The sequence below is a fragment of the Coregonus clupeaformis genome, chromosome 9 (genome assembly GCF_020615455.1).
Source record: "Coregonus clupeaformis isolate EN_2021a chromosome 9, ASM2061545v1, whole genome shotgun sequence".
Taxonomy (NCBI): Eukaryota; Metazoa; Chordata; class Actinopteri; order Salmoniformes; family Salmonidae; genus Coregonus; species Coregonus clupeaformis.
The window spans coordinates 39,374,299-39,396,024 of NC_059200.1; the positions used below are offsets into that span (position 1 = coordinate 39,374,299).

Sequence of the window (21,726 nt, forward strand, 5' to 3'; positions counted from 1 at the left end):
CCGTGTAATGACTCCGTCATACTAGCAATCAGAGGGAGAGGATAGCTGTATTTGATTGTGATCTGATTGAGACCACGGTAATATATAAACGGGCATAAACCCCCATCCTTCATCTTCACAAAAAAGAAACTCGAGGACGCAGGGGAAGTGGAAGGCCGTATGTATCCCTGTCTCAGAGATTCGGTGACGTATGTCTCCATAGCCGCCATCTCCTCCTGAGACAGAGGATACACATGACTACGCGGAAGCGCAGCGCCTACTTGGAGGTCTATCACATAATCCCCCTGTCGATGAGGTGGTAATTGAGTCGCCTTCTTTTTACAGAAGGCGAGTGCCAAATCAGCATACTCAGGTGGAATGTGCATGGTGGGAACTTGGTTCGGGCTTTCCACCGTCGTTGCCCCTACAGAAACACCTACACACCGCCCGAAACACTGATCAGACCATCCCTTGAGAGCCCTCTGTTGCCATGAAATGTTGGGGTCATGAGATGTTAACCAGGGAAGCCCCAACACCACGGGAAACGCAGGAGAATCAATCAAATACAAACGTAGTATTTCCTCATGGCCCTCCTGCGTTTTCATCCTGAGAGGCGCTGTGACTTCCCTAATCAATCCTGACCCCAAAGGGCGGCTATCTAGGGCATGGATGGGGAAGGGCACATTAACAGGTACAATATGAATCCCTAACTTATAGGTGAATTGGCGATCGATAAAATTCCCAGCTGCGCCTGAATCTACTAGCGCCTTATGCTGGGAGTGAGGAGAAACCTCGGGAAACACAACTTTAATACACATATGCGCAACAGAGAGCTCTGGGTGAGTTGGGTGCCTACTCACCTGGAATGACTCATCAGTGCGCTGCCTACTGCCTCGATTCCTAGGAGACCCTCCCCAACACCAACCAGCAGTGTGTCCTCTGCGGCCACAGTTGGTGCAGGGGACGGCCTCCCTCCTGGTCTCTCTCCTGGTCTCCCTAGCACCAGCACCTCCGAGCTCCATATGGGTCGGCTCGGAAGTGCTGGGGGATGGAATGGACGGCCCTGAATCCGGACGTCCGCGGGTAGCCAACAGGGTATCCAGGCGAATGGACATGTCCACCAGTTGGTCGAAGCTGAGGTTGGTGTCCCTGCAGGCCAATTCCCGACGCACGTCCTCCCTCAGGCTACATCTGTAGTGGTCGATGAGGGCCCTCTCATTCCATCCCGCGTTGGCAGCAAGCATCCGGAAGTCCAGCGCGAACTCCTGTGCTCTCCTCCTCCCCTTTCTAAGGTGGAATAGATGCTCACCCGCCGCTTTACCCTCTGGTGGATGATCGAATACTGCCCTGAAGCGGCGGGTGAACTCTGCATAGTTGACAGTAGTGGCGTCTATTCCCCCCCACTCGGCATTGGCCCACTCCAGCGCCTTGCCGGACAGACAGGAGATGAGGGCAGACACGCTCTCGTATCACGTTCTTAAAATAAAGTGGTGATCCTAACTGACCTAAAACAGGGAATTTCTCCTAGGATTAAATGTCAGGAACTGTGATAAACTGAGTTTAAATGTATTTGGTTAAGGTGTATGTAAACTTCTGACTTCAACTGTATATAGACAGGTGTGTGCCTTTCCAAATCATGTCCAATAATTTGAATTAACACAGATGGACTCAATCAAGTTGTAGAAACATCTCAAGGATGATCAATGGAAACAGGATGCACCTGAACTCAATTTCGAGTCTCATAGCAAAGGGTCTGAATACTTACGCAAATAATCTATTTAAGTTTTTTTAAATATATATTTGCAAACATTTCTAAAAACCTTTTTTCGCTTTGTCATTGTGGGGTATTGTGTGTAGATTGATGAGGATTTGTATTTATTTAATCAATTTTAGAATAAGGCTGTAATGTAACAAAATGTGGAAAAAGTCAAGGGGTCTGAATCATTTCCGAATGCACTGTAGCCCCTCTAGTAATTTACCCTTCACTAAGACCTCCCCCCTCTTGGTTACTGTTGCAACCTCGGTCAACATTTTCCCGGGAATCCCATTTCCCCATACGAACCACTGGCGAAATCCCCTCACAATGATCTCAAACTGTGTTTTTAATACACAATGAAATTAAACACATACTACCCCTTGCTAATCAGCAGACTCTCAGGTATGTTGTGTGGACTGTCATTACAATTGCTTCACAGGAGCCTGGTAAAATGAAGGTTGTATTGTGGGTAGCCATTGCTGGATGGCTCTGAATGAATGCACTGTCACTCTCAGTATTCAGCCAAAGTTACAAACCAAGTTTGGAGCTAACTAGTGCTCTCAAATCGTATCCTGATGTCGACAGCAGATGAGAGTTGTATTCATAACATGAGTAACTTAGCTAGCTAACATACTGTACATTTCGAGTTATATTAACTGGATAACTAGCTAGTTAGCAATGTTGGCTGATCAATGATACTGACTGGGAGCTAACTAACCAGCTGAGCTAGCATCAACAGGCTCTGCATTTCAGGAATCACAGTAGAAAGTACCCCTGGTGCACTGTTCAATTATTTAGCCATTTAAACAATTAGTTTTTGGATGAAAACTCTCAGTTTTTGCAATACCCTCAATGGCTTCCATGTGTTTAAAACATGAGCTGGTTCGAGGTCTCAGACTCGACAACAGTTGCTATCCATTGGAGCGCTGCGATTGGTTGCCCCAAATTATGGGGCGGGGCTTAGCGAATAATCAATTTGATAGGATCTCTATGTATGAAACAGCACATTTTTCTCTCTGCCCCATGACAAAAAATTAATAATCCCCCCCCCCCCCTTAAATCCAAGTGAACGCTATGATACCTTATTGATGTCATCTGTTAAATCCACTTCAATCAGTGTAGATGAAAGGGAGGAGACAGATTAATGAAGGATTTTTAAGCCTTGAGACAGTTGAGACATGAATTGTGTATGTGTACAATTCAGGTGGTGAATGGGTAGAACAAAATATCTAAGTGCCTTTGAATGGGGTATGGTAATAGGTGCCAGGTGCATCAAGAATGGTCCACCACCCAAAGGACATCCAGCCAACTTGACACAACTGTGGGAAGCATTGGAGTCAACATGGGCCAGCATCTCTGTGGAATGCTTTTGACACCTTGTAGTCATTGCCCCCAACGAATTGAGGCTGTTCTGAGGGCAAAAGGGGGTGATACTCAATATTAGGAATGTGTTCCTAATGTTTTGTACACCAAGTGTATATTTTTCGTTTGGGGGGGACCTTGCTCGGACCTAGCAGGGCCCTGTGAAACTGTGCTATGCCACTGTTTACATACTGTTTTCCACTAACACAAGTAAACTCAGGAAAATAGCAAAGCTGTTTTTGAGCTGTAGGGTTATAAGTAGGTCCATAATGCCGAATAAACACTACATGACCAAAAGTATGTGGACACCTACTCGTCGAACATCATGGGCATTAATATGGATTTGGTCCCCCCTTTGCTGCTATAACAGCCTCCACTCTTCTGGGAAGGCTTTCCACTAGATGTTGGAACATTGCTGCAGGGACTTGCTTCCATTCAGCATTAGTGAGGTCGGGCACTGATGTTGGGCGATTAGGCCCGCAGTCGGCGTTCCAATTCATCACAAAGGTGTTCTATGGAGTCCTGTGCAGGCCAGTCAAGTTCTTCCACACTGATCTCGACAAACCATTTCTGAATGGACCTCGTTTTGTTAACGGGGGCATCGTCATGCCACAAAGTTGGAAGCACATAATCGTCTAGAATGTCATTGTATGCTGTAGCGTTAAGATTTCCCTTCACTGGAACTAAGGGGCCTAGCCCGAACCATGAAAAACAGCCCCAGACCATTATTCCTCTTCCACAAAACTTTACAGTTGGCGCTATGCATTGGGGCAGGTAGCGTTCTCCTGGCATCCGCCAAACCCATATTAGTCCGTCGGACTGCCAGATAGTGAAGCGAGCTTTACACCACTCCAGCCAACGCTTGGCATTGCGCATGGTGATCTTAGGCTTGTGTGCGGCTGCTCGGCCAGGCCATGGAAACCCATTTTCATGAAGCTCCCAACGAACAGTTATTGTGCTGACGTTGCTTCCAGAGGCAGTTTGGAACTCTGTAGTGAGTATCACAACCGAGGACAGACGTTTTTTAAGCGCTATGCGCTTCAGCACTTGGTGGTCCAGTTCTGTGGCTTGTGTGGCTTACCACTTCGCGGCTGAGCTGTTGTCCTAGATGTTTCCACTTCACAATAACAGCACTTACAGTTGACCGGGGCAGCTCTAGCAGGGAAGAAATGTTATGAACTGAGTTGTTGGAAAGGTGACATCCTATGATGGTTCCATGTTGAAAGTCACTGAGCTCTTCAGTAAGGCCATTCTAATGCCAATGTTTGTCTATGGAGATTGCATGTCTGTGTGCTCGATTGTATACACCTGTCAGCAACAGGTGTGTCTGAAATAGTAGAATCCACTAATTTGAACGGGTGTCCACATACTTTTGTATATATACTGTATAATGCATGTGTCAAACCTCTCCTCTCATGCAGTTCATTTACCTGTAGAGTGGTAGAGTGCAGTATAAGGGAAACCGTGGGAGCTGTCCAGCTGCTGAACTGAGGGCAATACACCAATATCTGTCATATTGGTCTGCATTCTAGCATTACATGACTGTTAAAGTGACAGGGCCCTTCAACATTGTGATGGTTGTTTTTAAGTGGAATTAGCCTACGTGGGCTGCAGTAAACGTGTGCTATAGTTCTACTTTTAGAATGTAGCCTACTTCAGACTCGTTTAGAAATAGATATATCCCCCTTTACAGCCATTAAACTATCAAAACGACACTTACTTGAACTATATCAAATGTTACATTATTAGTCTAATTTATGCTACTTTAAATTGCTTTCTAAATCTATATATGTTATATAGGCTATAGACTATCATACCATGTTTTTAATAAACTACAAATCCACTGTAAACATCAGATAGGCCTAAATTAATTGCTTTTTTGGGGGGAATATGACAAAGTTATGAACCAAGCCAACAACAGGGTTGATATGGACCCATACATGCACAGCAGGTTATCAACCGTGCGTACATGTCTAACTAAATTCTGGCATACATGGAGATTGTAGGATTTGCGTGTGTCACAAGTTATTGGGATTTATCAAACTGTTGCAGGCAACATGTACACGTTTTCATTGATAAATCAGAGCCATATTATATTTGTGCAGGGCTACAACACTGCATGGAAAACGCCCTCCATTCACCTTTTATGGTAACAAAAACGCCCTAATCTGTTGTATGATTTGGGGATGTTGGAACTGGGCCATGATAGTAGGGGAGACTGGGGATGGTTGTAACACGGGATAGTTGTAGCACTTGCAATTCCTCCAATCAGGAGCGAGGTAGAATCATGTGATTCAGTGTGCACATGCCCAGTTTAGTCCTGAACGCTTATGTGAAAAAGCAAGTCCCTGTGATAAACTCTGCAGATTCTATTGACAGAAATCTGATTTGTAAGTAAGAAAGTAATTATTTTGACCACATTTGTCTTTGTGATGGCATCAACTGCTTCATAGTTCCATTCACCAAACTTTTATCAGGTTTATAACTAGTCTGTATAGAGATATTTGATGCAAGGTAGCAATGTTAACGGTTTAACATTTAGCTAAAATGGAAGCTAGCTAATGGCTGCAAGGGTCAGGGTTAGTTGTAACAACTTGTGAGAAAATATACATCTAACCCCGAGTAAAATGTAATGTTTCTGGTACATGTTTTCTTTTACTTTCAGCATGCCTAGATCATGGAAATGATAGACAGACTGGGGAGTACCTCTCCACACTTTGAAAAGAGCGTCAAATGATGTAGCTGAGCAGGGGAAGTCAATCCGATCGATTGCAAAGTTGTATGGCAGATGTCATGTGACGCTGTACAGATTCTGCAAAGAGAGAAAGAAGCTACTGGAGAAGGGGTCGAGAGAGCTTCCTCAAGTAGGCTAGCGTAGTGGATGAGCAGGAGGAGAAGTTGTCAGAGTATCTCTTGAGGGCAGCTTATTTATGCCCACTGTACCCACTGCTCTCCAGCTGCCTCCCAGCCCACCTCTCCAGCTGCCTCCCAGCCCACCTCTCCAGCTGCCTCCCAGCCCACCTCTCCAGCTGCCTCCCAGGCCACCTCTCCAGCTGCCTCCCAGCCCACCTCTCCAGCTGCCTCCCAGCCCACCTCTCCAGCTGCCTCCCAGACCATCTCACCAGCTGCCTTCTAGGCCACCTCTCCAACTGCCTCCCAGGCCACCTCTCCAGCTGCTTGCCAGGCCACCTCTCCAACTGCTCGCCAGGCCACCTCTCCAACTGCCTTCCAGGCCACCTCTCCGGCTGCCTCCCTGGCCACCTCTCCAGCTGCTTGCCAGGCCACCTCTCCAGCTGCCTCACAGGCCACCTCTCCAGCTGCTTGCCAGGCCTTCTCTCCAGCTGCCTTCCAGGCCACCTCTGGCTGGGAAACACCTGATTACTCTTCTGATTTCAACCCAGTTGATGTATGCCCCTTCCCAAAAGCAGGGCCCAGGAAAATTACAACAAGGGGTAGGAAGTGGAGAAAAACTGTGATTTTGACGGATACACCTGTCAAGCAGGCATTGGAAGAAGAGCATCAAAAGTCAAGCACTCAGATGGTAAAACAAAATGTGTGTGAAAGAAGCAAGCCAAGACAAACCACACTGAACAACAACAACAACATTTGCGTGAAAGAAGCAAGCCAAGACAAACCACAAAAAACTGTTCTGCTTAAGAAAAAAGCCCAAACTAAGCAGATTGAACCAGAAGATTCAGATTCCTCCAATGAGGAAAACTTCTGCATTGTGTGCATGGAGCACTTTAACAATTCCAAGTCCAAGGAGGTCTGGGTGCAGTGATGGGAATGCAAATTATGGGCCCACCAAGCCTGTACCCCAGGAGAGCCATACCACTGTCACAACTGTGACTCTGATTAAGTGAACATGTTCAACATTCAGTAACACACACGGACACACACACAAACAGACACACACACACACACACACAACACAAACGTTCAGGTGTTTAGTTTAGCCTAGTTGTTGTTTGGTTGAGAAAGACCATTTAGTGGAGGGTAGAATAATACAAATTGTATTATTTGTATTCATTATTTCTTCTGCCAAACAAAATGTTAAACATAGCAATGTTGCTCTCATGGTCTCAATAAAGGCTTCCAATAATTAGTTGCATGTCATGATTTATGCACTTTTTCATTATTTTACAATTCATCCCAAGCACTGTTACAACTAACCCAGACCATGGGGTAAATTGTAACCCTTCACTCCTTCTATTTAAGACAACATCATGCATTTGCAATTTGATTTACATATATAATAACTACACCAATTTGTAAAGGACAGATGTAGGTTGTTTGTATCAAATGTTGAATACACTGCCATAAACGATCTCTGAGAAACTGATGAAAAGGTGAAAAGTGTTACAGGCATCCCCAGTCTCCCCTTGTGGTACAAGGGTCAGCTGCGCCTGCAATTGCTAATAACCCATCTGCAACCGCCCAACTATATGTGATAAAGTGAAAATCTGAGGCCAGCACCCGACCCTAACCGACAAATATAGAAAATGCGCTGTAGGCTACAGTCAGAGACGATTTTTTGACAGGGGTGCAGGATATGTTTCTGCTTATAATTTCCGACATTTTGGCAGTCTATTTGTTAGTCAACTTGTCTATAATTAGATACATGCAGCTTCTCTTCTGTCATTATATGTTGCCATAGAAGACTAAATAAACTTTTGCTCACCAGAATAATGTCATAAATTATAGAATGAATGCTTCAAATTAGTTGACATCGGTAATGTTTTCTCTGTCATCTCTGCTTATTTCGCGGAGCAAAGACGTTTAGGGACCAGGGAGAAAATACAATATGTTATAGACATACAGTCAGTGTCCAGATATCAGTTTCCATTTAACCAGTCTAAACAGTAGGCTACAGTTCCCTTGACGTGCCCTAGGGCTATTTGGTCCCATCTTGTGACTGTCGAATTTGTATAGCGCCTCACAATCATCACACATAACATAGGTACTGCTATCATCATCCTCTTTTACCACCACCAAATCTTTCCCAACCATTCGTTTTCTGGCACTCCCTTCTCTTTGTTTTCAACTCTGCATATTGCAGCTTTTCTCTTATTAAATTAAACTCCTGTTCCCAAAAGCTATTGGCGATCGTGGTGTAGGCTATTTTGCGCGTGTAAAGTTAGGCGCTAAAATTTAGGCTAACGCACTAATGCCAGATAGCCTAAAAATAATGAAAGAAAAACCTCAATGTAGGCTATAGATATCAATTGCACAAGAATGATACATTTATGGATTTTTTGATGTATTGTTTTTTCTTTATTCAACCCTACGGATATACAGTTGAAGTCGGAAGTTTACGTACACCTTAGCCAAATACAAACTCAGGTTTTCACAATTACCGACATTTAATCCTAGTAAAAATTCCCTGTGTTAGGTCAGTTAGGATCACTACTTTATTTTAAGAATGTGACATGTCAGAATAATAGTAGAGAGAATGATTTATTTCAGCTTTTATTTATTTCATCACATTCCCAGTGGGTCAGAAGTTTACATACACTCAATTAGTATTTGGTAGCATTGCCTTTAAATTGTTTAACTTGGGTCAAACGTTTCGGGTAGCCTTCCACAAGCTTCCCACAATAAGTTGGGTGAATTTTGGCCCATTCCTCCTGACAGAGCTGGTGTAACTGAGTCAGGTTTGTAGGCCTCCTTGCTCACACACACTTTTTCAGTTCTGCCCACAAATGTTCTATAGGATTGAGGTCAGGGCTTTGTGATGGCCACTCCAATATCTTGACTTTGTTGTCCTTAAGCCATTTTGTCACAAATCTGGAAGTATGCTTGGGGTCATTGTCCATTTGGAAGACCCATTTGCGACCAAGCTTTAACTTCCTGATTGATGTCTTGAGATGTTGCTTCAATATATCCACATGAATTTCCTTCCTCATGATGTCATCTATTTTGTGAAGTGCACCAGTCCCTCCTGCAGCAAAGCACCCCCACAGCATGATGCTGCCACCCCCGTGCTTCACGGTTGGGATGGTGTTCTTCGGCTTGCAAGCAGCCCCCGTTTTTCCTCCAAACATAACAATGGTCATTATGTCCAAACAGTTCTATTTTTGTTTCATCAGACCAGAAGACATTTCTCCAAAAAGTCAGATCTTTGTCCCCATGTGCAGTTGCAAACCGTAGTCTGGCTTTTGTATGGCAGTTTTGGAGCAGTGGCTTCTTCCTTGCTGAGCGGCCTTTCAGGTTATGTCGATATAGGACTCGTTTTACTGTGGATATAGATACTTTTGTACCTGTTTCCTCCAGCATCTTCACAAGGTCCTTTGCTGTTGTTCTGGGATTGATTTGCACTTTCCGCACCAAATTACTTTCATCTCTAGGAGACAGAACGCGTCTCCTTCCTGAGCGGTATGACGGCTGCGTGGTCCCATGGTGTTTATACTTGCGTACTATTGTTTGTACAGATGAAGGTGGTACCTTCAGGCATTTGGAAATTGATTTTTGATTTTCCCATGTTGTCAAGCAAAGAAGCACTGAGTTTGAAGGTAGGCCTTGAAATACATCCACAGGTACACCTCCAATTGACTCAAATTATGCCAATTAGCCTATCAGAAGCTTCTAAAGCCATGACATAATTTTCTGGAATTTTCCAAGCTGTTTAAAGGCACAGTCAACTTAGTGTATGTAAACTTCTTACCCACTGGCATTGTGATACAGTGAATTATAAGTGAAATGTAAACAATTGTTGGAAAAATTACTTGTGTCATGCACAAAGTAGATGTCCTAACCAACTTGCCAAAACTATAGTTTGTTAAAAATAAATGTGTGGAGTGCTTGAAAAACGAGTTTTAATGACTCCAACCTAAGTGTATGTAAACTTCCGACTTCAACTGTATATAATCGTGGGGACTGCAGGTTATGAATCAGTTATGAGTCAACCCGCGCATCACTACCTGATAGTTCCTAAAAGAAAGTGCAATGTAGAGGTGTGGGCAGAATGTTTCTGTGACTCTTCCCAACAAAAAATGCATGCCGCCTAGCTAGTGCCAAACACTGGCTGCACATTCTGCAAGATTGATTGTCCTTTCGAACAATTTAAAAGTAAATGCTACAGTCCACACTTCTATGCAAAAGACGAATTGTTGTTCAATATTTTGTTTATCAATACATTAATGTGTTTCTATCTCCTGCCTTGGTAAATATAGGCTCTGAAATTAAATAAACTAGACTATGATGTCGCGCTCCTAATATCGCACAGCAATACTGTAGCCTACCCATATTGTCACATAGGCTACTGTCAAGGCTACCGGTCTATTTACTTTATACACTGTAATCCCAAACAGTTGTACTAGCTCATAAGTAATAAGGTCATAACAGTCAAATGTCGTTATGCAGTTGACCAAACTATAAAGTGTTGAGCTCTGTTGAGATTTATGCCACTTTAATTGAAGAGGGCTCAATATTTTATAGGTAATTTGTGTGGAACGCTCAAAAAAGTTTAGGTAGTGTCATGACGTTATCGACGTCATGACGTTCTGGTGGGTGGGTCATCTCTCCCTCAGGAAAGCTGAGTCAGCCATCTTGAATTTGCTTTGATGCGGGGATGTTTGGGCCGCCCGTGTGGATGTGGAACACAGTTTAATTTGTTTTAATTTGTTTGCAATGCGCAGTTTTATGCTGCTCGCTTGAAACCACCACCACCTCCGTTTTTATCATTAGTCTTATTGCCTTCGTTTTCTTAAGCGCCATCTTATCATCACCTCTGATTTGGTAAGTAACTCTGTTGTTTTTTGTTGTTTTTTAAAAATTTAATTTCGATAGTCTTAAATGTGGAACTGGGAATACATTTGTACAATGTGCACAGTGAATATTTGTTGTAAATAGTTTAAAAATCTAAGTAATTGTAACTTTAGAAGTTGTTAAATATGTGACAAATACGTTACGTTACTTCATCTTACAACGGTGTAACGTTATCAGCAGGTTTCCTGGATGAACTACATTTCCCATAATGCACGTTTGCCCGGGACATTGACGGTGGAGGAAGGTCCATGAGTTTTCGCTGTTCGCCGGTAATGCAAGTGCGTACTGTGAGTATACTTATTTCAATAAGTGTCTGCCTTACACAGTAAATATTTTACGTTATCGAGCTGTGTGTACGTGTGTGCTAGCGTGAAACGAACAATGCTAAACAACATAATGTGAGTGTGTTATCATGATGCTAACCAGGCCTGTGTTTGTATTTCTTCCTAGGCTCAAGTGTGTGGTTGTGAGATCATCTCGAAATCCTTTTAACAGTTCAGGTAGGATGTATTATGAAATAGTGTTACTAATGTAATACATTGCTAAAACCAAGTATAGAGTGTATTTGTTATAATTCATTGGTATTATATTTAAAAGGGATCGAATAGCTCCTGATTTGTAATGTCATTAATGCATTTCTTTTGAAGCAATGTTTTAAAAAAATGTACAAGTGAATAGGTTGGTTTACTTTTAAGTTTAAATTTCCCACGTATCTCGTTAAAGTTTTGACCAATGAGCTAACTTGTTAAGTTGTGGCCAATGGGAGAGTGGACTGGTTGCCGGGAAAGAAAAGGGAGGGAAAAGTTGAAAGAAGAGAGAGGAGAGACGTTAGTGGGGTTGGTGAAGGAAAAACGACCAAAGGAAACGATAAAGAGAGAACAAAGCCATACCTACAGAGTTTTTTTAAGGGAAATCCTGATTTTATTTCTATAAGAGAGTGTTTATTATTTAGTTAAGAAAGACCAAGTGGAGACTGAAGCTGCCGTCGCATTGTGGAGACATTCAACATCCTAGAGGTTAGCCTAGCATCGTGCAAGACTTGGAGAGAATTGCTTGTGACGATCAGTTCGGGTTTCCAACGGATGTCTGTTGCTGCTACCGAGTACTGGCTGCATTGATAGCTGTGTTCGCGGTGGATCTTGTGAGGACACCTGCACGGAACTACTATATTTTGCTGAGGCATTATCTACAAGTAGTGAGTAACTACAAATGTGGGGTGGACTTCGGGACTTTATGTATGTCGTCATTTTTTTTATGAGCTCCAACGCGCCCAGGGTTTAAGCAAGCTTGCAAATAATTTGGACATGGGGTTGTGGAAAAATCATTGGGGTTTATAATTTGTATTTCTTTTGATGTGATACATTGAACATTTGATTAAAATAGATCTTGAACCTTATGTCTGTTGTATTGGTGGAGTCATTTACTGTTTCAGTTTCATTTAATGCATGGGAAAGCATATCATTATAACAATAACCAAGTCTATAATCATTCTATCTGAAGTTAATACCCTATTTGTCATTCACCCTAGCAAGTTTACAATAGGGATTCTTATTGGAGATGTCCTTCTCACCTAATATCCCATGCTGTTCAGATATTCTAAATAAGGTAATATCGTGAGAGTCAAATTCGAGCCTGGTGAGAGGGTTACACTAATAATTGGTTTTATTTTATGTGTTTCCACAGTCATTCTTTTGCTATTTCTCTAAATGTTTTTATCTCAACTGTGGGGTCAACAGTTGATCACTTGAACCCTTTATTAATACTTTGTTAAATACAAAGAACAACAACAGAAATAGCAGATCTATAAGCACACAACTTTGATGCTTTGCTTGTTAATAACTAACTTGCTTATCTTTTAACATTTTCATTTTTACTATAATTAGTGTACAATGAATGTTTTAGATAATTGTGTAATTATTATTGTAATGGATATTTTTTGTCCATGTAGGAACAACGTGATGTAAATATGAGACGGGCCCTCGTCCTTCGTGCACTTCCTGTGTACCTGCGTGAAGATGCCTCCAAGTTTTTCAGGACCTGTAATGTAAGTGTACTGGCCTCACTATCAATCCCTTTGCTTAGCTATTCAGTCAGCTTAAACATGACATCACTCAAAGAACTATAGGAGAACCAGAGGGGCATTCCAGAAAGCAGGTTATGTGAAAACCATCAGTATAGCCAATTGTATTTTTTCCAACAACGTAATTTCAAAGTCCGTGTTTCTAGTTTGTCGCCGCATTGAGTATGAGATAAAATGTTTTTATATTTCATTTTCAGCCGATTTTAAATAAAACAAAATAGCCTAAAATAAAACATTGAACAACATTCAACCACTTCCTTAAAGGCTAATATAAAATAAAGTGATGTTAAATTCAAAATGAAAAGACGACTGCATCTGAAACTCTGTCAGTGATTTATATAACAGCCGCAGCCAGAAAATGTCTGCTTCCTGTTTTCTCCCGTTGCCATGGTGAATAACCGTATCGGAGCTCCATTGATGATGGCTTTTTACTAGTCGTCAGGCACAAGCTCAACTCCGAGTTAACGTACTCTGAGTCAACTTACCTAACTCAGATCAGCTGTTCTGTAACTGAAAACTCAGTTTCACTTCACAGGGTAAGTCAACTCTGAGTTCAGGGTTAGGCTCAGTTTGTTGAACCTCCTTTCTGGAATAGCCCCCAGAACCTGTTTATGAAGTTTCCTTGAGTTGTTATTCTGCAAACTGACATGTAGAAATTACATAAATGAAAAGGTATGTATAAAGAAGTCCACTAAACAAAAAGTATGCTTACAGGTAGGTGTGAAACTAACATAAAATAATAAGCATGTGTAAAGAAAATAGTTTAAACATGTAGCTTAGTTGCAGTCTAAGTGCAAAGTGACCGTAATGTCTAGACATCATTAGCATGATTTGTATCCTTGAGGGGCTGAACTCATTTTTGTATTATTTGTGTTTTATAGTCAGCAGATGGTCCAGACCTCACTGACACTCCGGTGGCTCTCCTGACAGTTGTCACTGATGATACTACTGATGCGGCCCTCTTCAGCCCTGAGAGCATCTGTATTGTCGTGGAAGATGAAATACTTGTGAGTGGTCCCACAAACCTGGCTGACTCATTTCTCCTGCTCTTTGGGTATGTCTATGCACTAGAGCTACAGTACCCAAAGAATCTTGAGCTTACATTCACATTTATCCAAAAAGTTGTGATGTGTCTTGAGGACAACAAACCACTGAAAGGCCGTCTACTGACACTGAAGAATGATTTGTTCAATGAGTGAATCACTCAGAATGGACTATTTGTTGAGCTGAGTATTGAGGATGTTTTTAGTTTTTTTCCCCCTCTTTACAAATGTAATAATTTGCCTCTTCTACCTCATGTTTAATATGTTACACTGTTTGCCTCTTCTACCTCAGATTTAATACATTGATTGTTAATAGATAAATATCACAACATTGACGTATTGCCAAGCCCAAGTTTTTGTACTGTACTTGTGGGAAACGACTGTTGAATTCATGCACTATACATGTTTAATGTTGTGTGACCTAATGCTTACCTTGATGTTGCCAGTTGAAGTACGGCACAGTAGAAACCAGTACTTTTATTTGAATGTTTTATTTTAAAAAAGTGAGTTGCAGCCTTCAAGGTACAGTAAGTGCCAAAACGTTTTAAATGGCTCCACATTCTAATAGTTGTCATTGCTGTTGAGGATGGATTATAATTAGAATCTTATTGAATTTTATCATGAAGCCTTTGTGAGTTTTTATCATAATGTTTACTGAATAGTGTGATATGGAGACCCAAAATACTGAATCTACCCTCTGTAGCAATGACCACTATCAGAATATGGAACTATTAACACTTAATGTACTTTAAAACACATTTTGTTTTTATGGAGTCATTTTCTTTTCCTTTTTTGTTTTAATTTATGACAAGCACTTTGTTTTGACTGAGCTCCTTTTGATTCGTGCCTTTTTAAAAGCACATTGTGTTGAATAAAAAAAAAGTTAAATTGTCACTGTGGTGTCACTTTCATGTTTTCTAACATTATTAGCTGATTATAATTGTGTAATGGACCGACATCAGTATTTCAGTTTAGAATTAATTTTGATTGCATGTCCCATATTATGAGTTGAAGAATATTGAAAATTTTGAGTGTATTTCACACATTATATGAGTTGAAGAATATTTAATATTTTGAGTGTATTTCCCACATTTATGAGTTGAAGAATATTGAAAGTTTTGAGTGTATTTCCCACATTATATGAGTTGAAAAATATTGAAAATGTTGAGTGTATTTCCCACATTATATGAGTTGAAAAATATTGAAAATTTTGAGTGAATTACTCCCTAATTATAAGTTGAGGAATATCAATATTTATAAGATAACATTGAGATAATTTAAGGCAACTGTAAATGTAATTTTTATTTTATGTAAACTTAAAACATTTAAAAACATCACTAAAATATTTTTGTGTAATCTTGTTACAAAATAATTTTTGAGTTATGTGAACTTATTAGGGTTTACAGTGTAGCATGCTTAGGTATTGAATGACCAATTGATCAATTTGTTGTGTACCCGGAATAATTTAAACCAATTATGTCAACAAAGGAGAGACATGCCCTGCAATATGATTATGATTTAGGCATATAGGCTATAATAAAAGTAAAATAAATATTAGACGACATGCTGCTATGCGATCTACCAACTGCGAATGCATCTGTTTTATCATTAGGCCTACGTTTTAATGTTTTTGCCTACCATTATTATAATTCCCCATCCATCAAACACCTCCCATTTCCCCCAAACGAACAATAAGCATATTTGCTTGCAATACAGCTGATCAACCTTCTAGAAGTTGTGCGCACGAATGGTGTGAGATTGGCGTGGAGATATGCACACTCACAAATTCAAAATTGATAAATACCAACCGTTGCGGAATAACTGGCGCACGCAATGTTTGGAGTCTTTTTTTGTGTGCACCTTTGATAAATGAGGCCCCTGGACAGCAGCATCTTTGTAAGTCACTGGAAGCCTATCCAAGCAGCCTCTTATAAATCACGACCAATACATTAGTGAAGGAGGGACTTGGTACTGCTTGTGTTGGTGCCTTCTTTACAGTCAGAAAGAGGGACCCGGGATTTAGCGGGAACTGCAGTCTGCTACATTTCACTTTTCCCAGGATTTGCGTTTGTAGTAGGCTATATCTGAGCGACAACACCATCTTCTACTACTACACAGATAAGCGACCCGTCAAATCACCATGAAGAATCCAATGTTCTGGGTTTTGCTGACCGGAATGACCATTCTTCTGATTCAACAAGGTACGCTATTTTAATTTTGCGGGAGAACTGGCAGGTGCCATTAGTGCTATAGCTATTGCATTATGATGTAGCATATGTTAGGTGAGTGCGCACCTATTCTAGAGATGCGCGCGCTTTCAATATAGGCTACTGTAGACTCCTTACATATTGCGTGGCTCGGAGATTTGACATCACATGCCAAAAAAGTGGCAGCGTAGACCAAGCGATTAGTGTGAGACTCTACTGTCATGATGTTGGTGGCCTTAGTTGTCAAGGGATTTCGAGGTTTGCCTCACTTGTATAGCTCTAAGTGCTTGTAAACCCAATTAAGGCTACATTATGAATACGTCCCCTATCATTGCTTCTCTGATGGAGCAATTCGTGTGTGTCTCTTGATGCACATTGTGGCTCTTCCCGCCGAGCTTCTTGACGCATTGTAAATCTCACTCTGACAGGAGGTCTTTGCTTAAAGTTGATTAAGTATTAGTGGCTAATCCGCATCTACAACGTGTTCAGGCCATCGAAGTTATGCCGTGTTAGCCCTCACAGGCAACTCCAGTGATTGGAAATGCAGCATTTGCTATTGAGGGAGTATCCTAGCCTACTTGATCAGTGACATGTGGAATGTCTCTAATGTTTCCTCTGTAGGCATAAGTGTTGTGGACAGCTTCACTGAACGTTTTTCGGTTGCTTCTTCACATAGTCCATAGCTATTTTATGTTTTAATATTTTTTAATATACAGTATAATCTTTTTACCTGGGGCGACAGTTAAAAGTGTTGGGCCAGTAACCGAAAGACCGCTGGTTCGAAACCCTGAGCCGACTAGGATAAAAATCTCTCGATGTTCCCGTGAGCAAGGCACTTAACCCTAATTGGTCCTGCAAGTCGCTCTGGATAAGAGTGTTGACTAAAATGGAAATGTTATAGACTAAATCAATCTAATTTAATCACCTTTTATGTATTATGGATACAGTACCTCACTTAAAAAAAGAAAAAGCAGATGACCAAACTGCTCATCCACTAGCCTACATTGCCTAATGTATCCCATTCTCACTTGCCTTGGCATTCTCACTATGGCACATTAGAGAGAGCCACATACAATGTGTAGAGGACAGGGATGTCCTTTGTGGAAAACAGCCCTATGACAATTACCACTCGGCTCTGTGTGTGGAGAGTTGAGTGCATTAGATGAGCACAAGTGGCAAGGCTGTGCCTCGTTGTCAGGGAGGCTGAGCAGGCTTGTGTTTTCCTCCCCTCTACCCCCTGCTGCATCCTCTCCCCTGAGCCTCTCTGTTTGGCTCCGAGGCAGATCTGGCCGAGCGTTGCCAGGATGCAGCACATATTCCTGTGGCGCTCTGGCCAAGATCCTCGCAGGTCTTGTCTATTGTGTCCCCCAGTCCTTCCACCAGCCTGTCTCAGCCAAAGGCGAGAATTATTGGTGGTTAAATTGAAATTTGGAACAACAGCTGTTGTTTGACTTCCAACAGAGTGCGGGGGGGGAGGTGAACGCATAGTGAGGTGGGGTAAGCTTCCCATGTGAAAAGACATGAAGATCATTGTTGATGGGGGGTAGTGTCCTTTTCTTATCACAAAGCTACTTAATAGGGATCCCCAGCTAAATATGCTGTTTTTTGAGTGCCCTCCCTGTGAGAAGTTTACATATGTACATTTTAGCAGACACTTTTATCCAGAGAGATTTAGGATTAAGTATCTTGCTCAAGAGCACATCAACTGATTTTTCACATAGTTGGTGCAGAGATTTGAACCAGCGACCTTTCAGTTACTGTTCCAACGCTCTTAACCACTAGGCTACTTGCCACCATGTCAATCTATGACCACTGTGCCCATCTCTTTGTACACAATGCACATAATACGTTATAGTGCTTTTGAAAAATGAATCAATGAGCATAACACACAGATGGAACAATATTACTAGCCAAATCTGACCAATCTGCATTGAAAAGTGATATTTAAAATTTGACGAGAAAGAGGAACATGACCAATTCACATTGAAAAGTGAGGACGTTATACTGTAGAACCACAGAAAGGACCTATTATTTTCCTTTGCTTTAAGTTGTGCAGTTTTGTCGCAAGAAAGTGCCCTCTTATTGGGTGCAGTCTTGTTTTTCCGAAGTGACACTTCCCCTTTGCTTCCCAGCACGATATGTTATTAAGCAAATTGGGTGTATTAGGTGCAGATGAGGACCGTGAATAATTGACACCGGTTACTACCCAGATGTGAAATTGCCACTTTGCCCATTTCATGAAATTAACAACAGGGCTTGCTCATTTCCTGAAGGCACAAATTATAAGTGGTTTTTAGAGGTCATTGTTATCATATTGGCACATTTGTCACTGTTGTTTGGAACAATTTATTGTCGCAGCATTACAGTATCACAGCACAGTATTTCAACACTCGTACATGTTTGTAACATGTTGATGTGTTTGTGCTCTGTAGACACTTTTTTGTCATTTAAATCCAATCATATACAGTGAGGGAAAAAAGTATTTGATCCCCTGCTGATTTTGTACATTTGCCCACTGACAAAGAAATGATCAGTCTATCATTTTAATGGTAGGTTTATTTGAACAGTGAGAGACAGAATAACAACAACAAACATCCAGGAAAACGCATGTCAAAAATGTTATAAATTGATTTGCATTTTCATGAGGGAAATAAGTATTTGACCCCCTCTCAATCAGAAAGATTTCTGGCTCCTAGGTGTCTTTTATACAGGTAACGAGCTGAGATTAGGAGCACACTCTTAAAGGGAGTGCTCCTAATTCTCAGCTTGTTACCTGTATAAAAGACACCTGTCCACAGAAGCAATCAATCAATCAGATTCCAAACTCTCCACCATGGCCAAAGAGCTCTCCAAGGATGTCAGGGACAAAATTGTAGGCCTACACAAGGCTGGAATGGGCTACAAGACCATCGCCAAGCAGCTTGGTGAGAAGGTGACAACAGTTGGTGTGATCATTCGCAAATGGAAGAAACACAAAATAACTGTCAATCTCCCTCGGCCTGGGGCTCCATGCAAGATCTCAACTCGTGGAGTTGCAATGACCATGAGAACGGTGAGGAATCAGCCCAGAACTACACAGGAGGATCTTGTCAATGATCTCAAGGCAGCTGGGACCATAGTCACCAAGAAAACAATTGGTAACACACTACGCCGTGAAGGACTGAAAGCCTGCAGCATCCAAGGTCCCCCTGCTCAAGAAAGCACATATACATGTCAGTCTGAAGTTTGCCAATGAACATCTGAATGATTCAGAGGAGAACTGGGTGAAAGTGTTGTGGTCAGATGAGACCAAAATGGAGCTCTTTGGCATCAACTCAACTCGCCGTGTTTGGAGGAGGAGGAATGCTGCCTATGACCCCAAGAACACCATCCCCACCGTCAAACATGGAGGTGGAAACATTATGCTTTGGCTGTGTTTTTCTGCTAAGGGGACAGGACAACTTCACCGCATCAAAGGGACGATGGACGGGGCCATGTACCGTCAAATCTTGGGTGAGAACCTCCTTCCCTTAGCCAGGGCATTGAAAATGGGTCGTGGATGGGTATTCCAGCATGACAATGACCCAAAACACACGGCCAAGCACATTAAGGTCCTGGAGTGGCCTAGCCAGTCTCCAGACTTTAATCCCATAGAAAATCTGTGGAGGGAGCTGAAGGTTCGAGTTGCCAAACATCAGCCTCGAAACCTTAATGACTTAGAGAAGATCTGCAAAGAGGAGTGGGACAAAATCCCTCCTGAGATGTGTGCAAACCTGGTGGCCAACTACAAGAAACGTCTGACCTCTGTGATCGCCAACAAGGGTTTTGCCACCAAGTACTAAGTCATGTTTTGCAGAGGGGTCAAATACTTATTTCCGTGATTAAAATGCAAATCAATTTATAACATTTTTTACATGCGTTTTTCTGGATTTTTTTGTTGTTATTCTGTCTCTCAATGTTCAAATAAACCTACCATTAAAATTATAGACTGATAATTTATTTGTCAGTGGGCAAACGTACAAAATCAGCAGGGGATCAAATACTTTTTTCCCTCATTGTATAAGACTGAGTGTCTATTGAAACACCATCAGGTACAGTGGCTTGCGAAAGTATTCACCCCCCTTGGCATTTTTCCTATTTTGTTGCCTTACAACCTGGAATTAAAATGGATTTTTGGGGGGTTTGTATCATTTGATTTACACAACATGCCTACCACTTTGAAGATGCATAATATTTTTAATTGTGAAACAAACAAGAAATAAGACAAAAAAAACTGACAAATTGAGCGTGCATAACTATTCACCCCCCCAAAGTCAATACTTTGTAGAGCCACCTTTTTGCAGCAATTACAGCTGCAAGTCTCTTGGGGTATGTATCTATAAGCTTGGCACATCTAGCCACTGGGATTTTTTTCCATTCTTCAAGGCAAAACTGCTCCAGCTCCTTCAAGTTGGATCGGTTCCACTGGTGTACAGCAATCTTTAAGTCATACCACAGATTCTCAATTGGATTGAGGTCTGGGATTTGACTAGGCCATTCCAAGACATTGACATTTTTCCCCTTAAACCACTCAAGTGTTGCTTTAGCAGTATGCTTAGGGTTATTGTCCTGCTGGAAGGTGAACCTCCGTCCCAGTCTCAAATCTCTGGAAGACTGAAACAGGTTTCCCTCAATAATTTCCCTGTATTTAGCGCCATCCATCATTCCTTCCATTCTGACCAGTTTCCCAGTCCCTGCCGATGAAAAACATCCCCACAGCATTATGCTGCCACCACCATGCTTCACTGTGGGGATGGTGTTCTCTGGGTGATGAGAGGTGTTGGGTTTGCGCCAGACATTTTCCTTGATGGCCAAAAAGCTCAATTTTAGTCTCATCTGACCAGAGTACCTTCTTCCATATGTTTGAGGAGTCTCCCACATGCCTTTTGGCAAATACCAAACGTATATGCACATTTTTTTCATTAAGCAATGTTTTTTTTCTGGCCACTCTTCCGTAAAGCCCAGCTCTGTGGAGTGTACGGCTTAAAGTGGTCCTATGGACAGATACTCCAATCTCCGCTGTGGAGCTTTGCAGCTACTTCAGGGTTATCTTTGGTCTCTTTGTTGCCTCTCTGATTAATGCCCTCCTTGCCTGGTCTGTGAGTTTTTGGTGGGCGACCCTCTCTTGGCAGGTTTGTTGTGGTGCCATATTCTTTCCATTTTTTAATAATGGATTTAATGGTGCTCCGTGGGATGTTCAAAGTTTCTAATATTTTTTTATAACCCAACCCGTATCTGTACTTCTCCACAGCTTTGTCCCTGACCTGTTTGGAGAGCTCCTTGGTCTTCATTGTACCGCTTGCTTGGTGGTGCCCCTTGTTTATTGGTGTTGCAGACTCTGGGGCTTTTCAGAACAGGTGTATATATACTGAGATCATGTGACACTTAGATTGCACACAGGTGGACTTTATTTAACTAATTATGTGACTTCTGAAGGTAATTGGTTGCACCAGATCTTATTTAGGGGCTTCATAGCAAAGGGGGTGAATAGATATGCACGCACCACTTTTCCGT

The 21,726-nt window shown here is 41.8% G+C and overlaps 1 long non-coding RNA gene across 2 annotated transcripts; it reads left to right on the plus strand.

The window, feature by feature from the left end:
- Positions 1–10,397: 10,397 nt before the first annotated feature.
- LOC121573954 lies at positions 10,398–14,881 on the plus strand. Of its 2 annotated transcripts, none has more exons than XR_006002122.2 (5): positions 10,398–10,834; positions 11,042–11,151; positions 11,315–11,364; positions 12,813–12,908; positions 13,826–14,881. It is a non-coding gene; the product is annotated as an uncharacterized LOC121573954 (long non-coding RNA). The 2 variants fall into 2 exon arrangements; XR_006002123.2 differs by having other exon boundaries at positions 11,045–11,151.
- The last annotated feature ends 6,845 nt before the right edge of the window (positions 14,882–21,726 follow it).